Consider the following 9,471-nt stretch of genomic DNA (forward strand, 5'->3'; position numbering starts at 1 on the left):
GCACGTGTGCCCATGCAAAACTTCTGTGCGTACGCACAGGAGAAAAATCAGCAAGTGTGCATACGCACAGGTACCATCGCGTGACCTCATTAAAATGTCACGTGGCTCGCGAATTTGCTGCCTTTTTGGCCCAGTTCTGGAAGGCTGAAGCTGAAATCAAAGTGCTATATGAAGGGGCAACAACACATATGAAAGAGAGCTCACTTTTAGATTAGAAAATACATAATAGGAGCAGGAATAGTGTAGTATACAAAATTCTCTCTTAGAATTTTAATTAGGTTTTTAATGTAGCATTTTATAGTTCAATTTTGATCTTGAATTTTGCTATCTCATTGTAAGTATTTCTTAATTTTCCCTTTTATTGCACTACTTGTTCTACACTCTTACATTTTAATTTCTCTTGTCAATATATATATAGTTTTGTAATTTTGACTTTTGATCATTGGTTGTTCATAGTTTTAAGTAATTTTTCAATTTTGCCATGTTTTATGATTATGCCCTCCATGTGTTTGATGAAATGCCAATTTTGATTATGGGATAGATTTCCACCCCTTAGCTTGGTGAAATGAGTATATAGATTACTAGAGTCATAATGTTCGACATTTAGTGATAATTCTTGGGTTGTTAGTTGTTATTGTTTCCACTAACGCTAGCTTTTTACTAAGGTAATTTGTAAGTTAGCAAGGATTTGTGGATTAATAATAATTATGCTCACTTGACTTACTCTTCGATGTTAAGGGTAGACTAAGTGAGATTAATCCATCATAATTATCATAGTTATGGTTATGGCAAGGAAGGGATTGCATAACTTATCCCAAGTCAAGGTTCCATTTATGTTTTGAACCACATTTCCATCACTTTAAAGCATTACTTGTTTATATTACATACATAGTTCCTTTATTCCTTTATTCGTTTATTAATTGTAATTTTGGATCGTTCTTTTATCTCTTTATTCTTTGCTTCCTTATTATTGAAAACCCTCTTGGTCATCACAACCAATTTTATACACTTGTTGGCACTAGTTCCTAGAGAAGACGACCCGAGATTTAACTACTGTCAGTTATTTTAATTAGAAAAATTAAACGTTGATTGGGAGTATTACTTGTCGGTTTGGACTATGCTACCAACGAAGAAATTGTTTTCCTAAATTTCCGAACCATCGTGATCGTCTCACATCAAGTTTTTGATGCCGTTGCCGGGGAGCTAGTACAATGAGTGCCATAATTTTGGTTGTTGTGAATATGTAAATAGTGTGAATAGATACTTTTTGGGTTGTTTGATTATTTTTGGCTATTAATTAGGATTTTGTTTCTTTTGTTAATTGATGTCTTTAGTTTTTATTTTCAATTTTCTCTATGAGTTGTCACCGTCTTGGTTTGTAGTATGGTTGTGATCATTTTGTAGGGCTTGATAACTTCAATTTTGGATTGCATCATGGGATTGAAGCATCAATTTTGGAAGGAAGCAACCTCCTCTATACTACAATGAGCAAAATGCTCCCGAATATGCATACCCAAACCAAGGATATGGTGGATTTCACTTTGATTATGCTCCTCCACCACCATATACCTATGGCCTATACCCTCAACATAATCCTCAATCACCACATTTTCAAACACCACACCATCATCCACCTCCTTACATACCACCTCAAAACACCTACCAACACGAGTCACCTCCCACACATACAACCTTTCTCCCAAACTATGAACCTCATTTTTCACCCCAATGTGAAGTTTTTCCACCCTTGGCCCAAGACCATTAAGACCTTCAAGTTTTTCTCCAATAGAAAGAAGGATTTCAAAGGACACAAGGGCAATTCATGGCCACCATAGACGAAGCGGTAAATCGCTTGGTTCTTTTATGCTCATCCGATCAAGGTCCTCCTCTTGAAGAATGTGAAGGATTAACTAAAGAGTGTAGTAAGGAGGAGAACGTAGAGCCACAAGGGAAAGAAGAAGGTTAGAGCATGAACTGCAACAAGAGGAGGAAGGTGAGATGAGTGCATCGGAAAAGGTAAAAGGAGAGTTGAGGGAGATTGATCTAGATGTGGATTCTATCATTGATGATTTTTTGTCCACCTTGGTCAATCCCCTTAATGATCTAAATGAACCTCTTCCCATTGAGCTTGAAAGAGATATGGAGGTAGATTTCTCGCAACCTCCAAGGTATGACTTAAGTGATAAGGAAGATGAAGTTGGTGAGAAAGCAATTTCGTTCCAAGAGCACATTGAGTGGGTGGCAGTTTCACCTATGAACTGCATTGGCCCCATCAATATGCTATCTTGGAGACGGACTACCAACTCAAGGTCCTTCTTGGGTTGGTACATGGTGGAGAAAGGAGTGTTGGTTGCAAAAGGAGTCCAAAGCCCTTCATGAAAGCTGATTCAAGCTTTGGGATTCAAGCATGGTGTGAAGCACAATTGAGTGATTTTCGGAGTGTGTTAGGGTACTTCAAGGGTAATTTGAGAGCTTGTCCATCCGGCTTGAAGAATAAAGATCAACAAGAAGGAGAGTGGATACCTAGAATATGGGATCCCGGGGGAGCCTTAAAGCGCAAGCTTGGATGGAGGTTCAAGGAGGAGTGGAAATATTGGCCACCCTAACAAGAGTCTCCTCAAAAAGTCCAACTTAAGGACTATAAACTAAAGTGTTAGGTGGGAGACACTCCACCATGGTAACATCTTTCTTACCTTTTCCTTCTTTATAGTCTTGTTTTATTGCATTTTTCTTCTTTTAAGCAAGCTTAGGATTAGTTTAATTTTGAGCTTAGATAGGTTGATTTTGGTATGGATCATGATTTTGTGAAGTTTTGAATGTTGTGGGGTTCAAATTTTGTTGAGCTGAGGTAGAGTGCCCTAGAATTTGAAGAAAATTTTTTGGAAAAACAGGGCACTGTGCGTGCGCACACTCTTGTGTGTACGCACATGATCTCTATATTTCGCGCTCTGTGCATGTGCACCTCTCTGTGTGGGCGCACACAAGCCTACGAGTCCTCTATTCAGAGCGCTCGCACGACTTGTGTGTGAGCGCTCCCTTGTTTTTCTTGCGCTTTGTGCGTGCGCACCCACTTGTGTGTGCACACAGAGAGCCCTTCTTGCACACTGTATGCGTACGCACACTAGCTTACACTCCTTCTGCTGGGAGCGCTGGCACACCCTGTGCGTATGAATCCCTATCCATTTTTGTTCCTGTGCGTGCGCACGGACCTGTGTGCCTGCGCACACATGATCCTTCCCCCATGTTATTATAAGAAAAAAAAAACAAAAAAAGGCCTTCTGTGCGTACGCACACTTCTTAATCCCCTTTCTGCTCAGAGTGTTCGCATACCCTTGTGCGTCCGCTCACTTATCCTGTTTCAACTAGTGTGCGTACGCACACATGTCTATGCGTACGCACAAGTGATGTTTTGGGCAAAATTTTCATTACACATTGAATTAAGCCCTAACGCACTTTCACTCCCCCTCCACCCATCTATTCTCTTACTTTTGCCCTATTTTCCACTTTTTCAAGTTAGTTTTATGATACGTGGTCAGGAGGGCATTTTCGTCATCTTAGAGCTAAGGGACAGAATAACAATCTTGTCATATTCAAGGATCTTAATTCTAGAAGAATTGTGCCATGCCAGTCTTGGATATCAAGAAGACCAAGAGTCTGTCTCAAAAACAGTGGTGTTGAAAAGGCAACAATTCATAAGGCCCATTGGGCTAAGGCAAGACAAGAAGAAGCCCAATAAAGCTTTTCAAATTCAATAGGAGGCATAAATTTTATTAATTTTCGAATTTTAGCCATTTATTTTTAATTTGTTTTGCTGTTGGAGTTTGTTGGAAGATTTGATTTACTTTTGATTTGCTTAGTAGTATTTTTAGGAATTTTAAATTTTAAATCAAATCTGATCTAATCCATTAAGATCAAATATAATTTAAATTTTAAAATCTTATTTTATCTTTTCGTTAATTTTTTAGGGACCTGTTTAAACACCTTTGGTGAGACCATTTGGAACAACTTTTGATGAATAAATTTCAGTTCCTTTTAAGTACGTTTTATTATGTGAGAAGTAAGGTGAGTGATTTGCTTCGCTTATTGCATGAGGAAGATAGAAGGATCTAACACTAAGGTGATCTCTATGGTGGTTCTTTCAGCTTTCGTCCCTCTGATCTAGGTTGTTAAGGACAAGTTCTTTGAAGGTCTAGTAGGAAATCCTTTCCGGTGACCTAGGTTGCTAAGAACAGGTATCTTAGAGGTCTAGTAGAAAAATCTTTATCTATCTTTTATGTTTCCGCTGTGTCTTTGGGTATGTCCTTTACTGAATAATCCTTATCTATTGTGATAAAACCCGTATCTCCCAATCTATTTCTTATCATCTGGTATTAGTTGCAGGTCGTAGGTAAATTCTTATTTATCTACATATTCCATGGGTGTTGTTTAGTCTCTTTGTTTTTTTCTCTTTAATTTCTGTAAATTCATGTTAGAGTCCAAAAAAAAACAAAAAAACTTATTTATTTTGGTTTTGCAACTATTCTATCTTTAAGTCAGTGTCTGCAAAAAAAAAGTAGCAAAAAAAAATTAAATTATGAAAAAAATTATGAGGAACCAGTTTGTCCCATCATCATACCACAATGAATTTTTTGGAAGATTTTGTAAGTTGCAACAAGGTTCACAATCAGTGATAGAGTACCACAAGGAGTTTCTATATTTGATGGACAAGGCTAATATTAAAAGGAGTCCTGAGGTTCTTATGGAACGATTTTTGTTTGGATTACATGAAGAACTTGCAGATAAAATCCAATGTTACCGTTATGTAACTATGGAGGATTTGGTCAAATTGGCCATTGACAGGGAGCAGGTGCAGCAAATGATAGATCGCCATATAAAGAAGATTTCTTCTACGCCTATCTTTCATTCTTCTTCAAAGCCAGAGATGGAAGAATTTGTTGAGTCTGCTGCAGAGGGTGATGTGTCCTTGGAAGATTCAAAAGTGCAGACTTTCTCAACTGGGTTCTTGGGATGTGAGGAATTTAAAAATCCAGAGAGAAAAGAAACAGAGAAAGAAAGTGAGTGTTTGAGTGAAAAGGATCAATGTTTAATTGAAAGTGAGAGTTTTGAGATAAACTATGAGAATAGTGAGAGAGAGGAGTCAATGAGTGACAAAGAAACTGAGAGTAATAAACAAACTTGTGAGAGAGATCTAGAAAGTTCTAGCTTAGATAAGAGTGCATTAGTATCATTTAAGTCCACGGAATCTTTAGTTTCTCATACATCTAACCATGAAATTCCTGGTGTTTTTATATCAACTTTCCTAGGCTTTGTAGATTTACTGATCAATTATGGAGACATTAATATGGATGAAAAGAAAGAAAGCCAAATTGCACACTTTGGACAAGATGGTGAAAGTATTGTTGGAAAGATTGAACTTGCACACATGAAGGACATAGCCACAATTCAGTGGGTAGAGAAGAGTCATCAAACCATGGTATTTAAACCTGGAGATTGGGTTTGGATTCCTTAGAGGGAAGCAGAGCGTCTCATTCAAGATTTGAGGACAAATCTTTTTGAAGAGGGAGAGAATGATACGTGGTCAGGAGGGCATTTTTGTCATCTTAGAGCTAAGGGATGGAATGATAATCTTGTCATATTCAAGGATCTGAATTCTAGAAGAATTCTGCCATGCTAGTCTTGGACATCAAGAAGACCAAGAGTCCGTCTCAAAAACAGTAGTACTGAAAGGGAAACAATTCATAAGGCCCATTGGGCTAAGGCAAGACAACAAGAAGCCCAATAAAGCTTTTCAAATTCAACGGGAGGCATAAATTTTATTAATTTTCGAATTTTAGTCATTTATTTTTAATTTTTTTTACTGTTGGAGTTTGTTGGAAGATTTGATTTACTTTTGATTTGCTTAGTAGTATTTTTAGGAATTTTAAATTTTAAATCAAATCTGTTCTAACCCATTAAGATCAAATCTAATTTAAATTTTAAAATTTTATTTTATCTTTTTGTCAATTTGTTAGGGGCCTATTTAAACACCTTTGGTGAGACCATTTGGAACAGCTTTTGATGAATAAATTTTAGTTGCTTTTAAGCACGTTTTATTGTGTGAGAAGTGAGGTGCGTGATTTGCTTTGCTTGTTGCATGAGGAAGATTGAAGGATCCAACACTAAGGTGATCTGCGTGGTGGTTCTTTTAGCTTTCGTCCCTCTAATCTAGGTTGTCAAGGACAAATTCTTTGAAGGTCTAGTAGGGAATCCTTTCCGGTGACCTAGGTTGCTAAGAACAGGTATCTTAGAGGTCTAGTAGGAAAACCTTTATCTATCTTTTATGTTTTCGCTGTGTCTTTGGGTATGCCCTACTGAATAATCCTTATCTATTGTGATAAAACCCTTAATTCCCAATCTATTTCTTATCATTTTATTTTCATTTAATCTCCTTTTTAGTAATTATATTAGTTTTGGTTTAGTTGTTTGTTAATTAAATAAGTTGCAAGTGTTTGCTTGATGGTAATTGGGTTTTCTTCTTGCTTGAATTGTGGCTTAATTTTTGATGAATATGTGCACTGAGTATTAAGTATTTGTTTGATTTCCTAAATGATTTGTGAGTTTGATTCATATGTTGTAGCTACCATACGCATTAGGCTATATCCTTGTTTGACAACTTAATCATGCATTGTGCACCTTGAATGATCGTTGATGTTATATGCAATTGGATTTCATCAATGCACTTATACTTTGCTTTAAATACTAGTTCCTAGTGGGTTTTATGATTCATATTTTCATTCTATCCTAGGACAAGTTATTTATAAGTGTGTATTGAATATAAGTGAATTGAGTTGAAATTACTTGTTCATCATGGTTTTCATATCAAATTCATCACATAACAAGGCACTTGTTTGTTTTTAATGCTTTGCATTTGTTTGAGTGACTTGACTTGATTCTTATCAAGCTTATCACTTTTTGCAACAAGTACCTTAATTATGTGACTATTGTATGATGTTTAAGGATGAACAAGTAGTTTTCTTTTCATTATTGAGTTGGTTATTGTTTATTGTACTCTTTTATATCAATTTTGCGCTTTCACTTGCACAATTTCAATATCCAATATCTCAAATATTCAATTCACTTTAGTTGTGGTCACCTAGGTTTGTTTGTTCCTTATCTCTTGTTTATTTTTTACTTGCAACCTAGGTTACTTAATTGAGGAACACATGCTATTTCTTTTGCTTGTGTGGTTACCATTTTTACCTGGCCAATGTGTGTTTTCTAAACCGTGCACACTTAGAATACGCACATTGTCTTTTATCAGAGCACACTCGTACGAACTCTTCTTCAATTCTTATTTATTTATTTTCTACAGCAGCCCGAGCTCCCGCCTTCGCTAGCTGAAGGTGGAGCCTCATAGTTCTTCACCCCCGGATCATGTGCATGCACGGAGGACCGTGCAACGTTTAAGTATGGGGGAGGATCCGCAATTTTGGGGCGTAAATTTCTCTTTCTCAACACTTTGCACTATTTTCTAGTTTTTAGTAGTTATATTTCTTGTGAATATTTATTTGTATTTCATGACATTGCATTTTGCTTAGTTTTCTTATATATACATATATATCTTAGTTTGCTTATAGTTTTATTTGCATGTTGCCTAGTATAGAAAATAATTTGGTGAAACAACAAAAAATTTTCAAGAAATCTCTTTTAGGGCATTCCATTGATTAGATTTGAAAACTTGTTTTTCAACTTGCTTGAAGTATTCTTCTTTTGGAACATAAAAATGAGCTAGAACAAAACACTTATTGAGATTTGAGCCTTAATGGATGGTTGAACATTTTCAACTACAAATTTTGTTCTTGTGTGTTATACTCCTTTATGATTATGATCTTAGATTTGCTTGAGTCTTTATGTCCTATATTTGATGTTTTGAATGCATTTAGTATCATTGAGGCCATTTTTGAAATTAAAACTCACTAACCTATATGGCCAACCCTTATGATTACCTTTGTAATCGAATTTTGAGCCTTTTAACCCCTTTTATTCTAATTTTAAGCACATCTTTCTCCCTAAGTGAAAAATTATTAATGTCCATAATTTATATCTTTGATTAGCTTAGGTTTGGAGAGTGTGTGTCAATTAAGTGTGGGGAAAAATTGTGGGGGACACATTGGTAGAAAGTACTTTGGGTATTCATGGTGAAATTTTGGAAAAATGGGTAAACACTCATGCATTCATTAATTAAAACATATGCATCTCTCTTTGATGATAAAAGAAAAAGAGAAATTTTGGTGCATATACTTTTTGAAAAAAAAAGAGAAGAAAGAAAAGAAAAGAAAAGAAATGACAATAAGAATGTAAATAAAGAATGCATATGTGTGTGAATTAAAAAGAAGATGCATGAGTGAATGTGAGAAAAGAAATAAATGGGAAGTTAGGTTGTTTTCTTTTGTGTAAATAGGTTAATATAGGATTAAGTGGGATACTTCTGCTAATCAAGGGTCCAATTTACTAGTCCACTTAACCATATTAATTCTATCCTTACCCTAGCCCCATTATAGCCCTCCAAAGACCTCATGATGTTTGCATTCATTCATCAATTATTTTTTAATTGTTAGATGATTAGCAAATCCTAGAAAACATGATTAAAGGAGAATTGAGTGATTAAGCCCTAAACACTGAGCAACTAGAGTGTATACACATCCGGTGAGGGGTTCGATCGCTCAATTCTATGATTCCATCTCTTATCTTGTATTTTCTTGCAAGTTATTGAAATTAATTTCGAAAACTTCAAATCACATCTTTGGACATTGGTCATATTGCTATATTTTCTTACCTTAGCCTTAAGGTTTTGTTTTAGATTGATTGGAATTCTATTGTTTGGTTTTGCCAAACTCCATAGGAACTATATTATAGATAGAGGTAACTAACATTTAGCATAGTTACATGCATGTAAGTAGTTGCATTGAATAAGTTGCTTGTCCTTTTACCCTTCTCCTTTGATTGTGATTAGCATGAGGACATGCTATTGTTTAAGTGTGGGAGAATTGATGAATCCATATTTGACAATAAATTTCGGTTTAATTTGAGTAGATTTCATCATATAAACCCACATTTATTCACCTAAATAGCATGCTTTTGTGTTCTCTCCCTAAATTATGTCTAATTGTGAAAACATGCTATTTTGTGCTTAATTTAATTAATTTTATTCAACTCTCATTCCATTCAATGCCTTGATATTTTTGATGAGTGATTTCAGGTATAATAGGTAGGAATGGCTTCACAATAGTGGAAGAGAAGCATGCAATTGGGAGAAAACATGAAAAAAACAAAGGAGAAAAGTATTTCAGAGTGTTCTTACACACAAGGGTCAAAATCAGCACCTCTGCCCATGCACAGCTCTATGCGTACGCACAGAATGGAAATTAGCATGTGTGCCCATGCACAACTTCTGTGCATACGCACAGGAGAAAAATCAGCAAGTGTGCGTAC

This window comes from Arachis hypogaea, chromosome 13 (genome assembly GCF_003086295.3).
Source record: "Arachis hypogaea cultivar Tifrunner chromosome 13, arahy.Tifrunner.gnm2.J5K5, whole genome shotgun sequence".
NCBI classification, from domain to species: domain Eukaryota; kingdom Viridiplantae; phylum Streptophyta; class Magnoliopsida; order Fabales; family Fabaceae; genus Arachis; species Arachis hypogaea.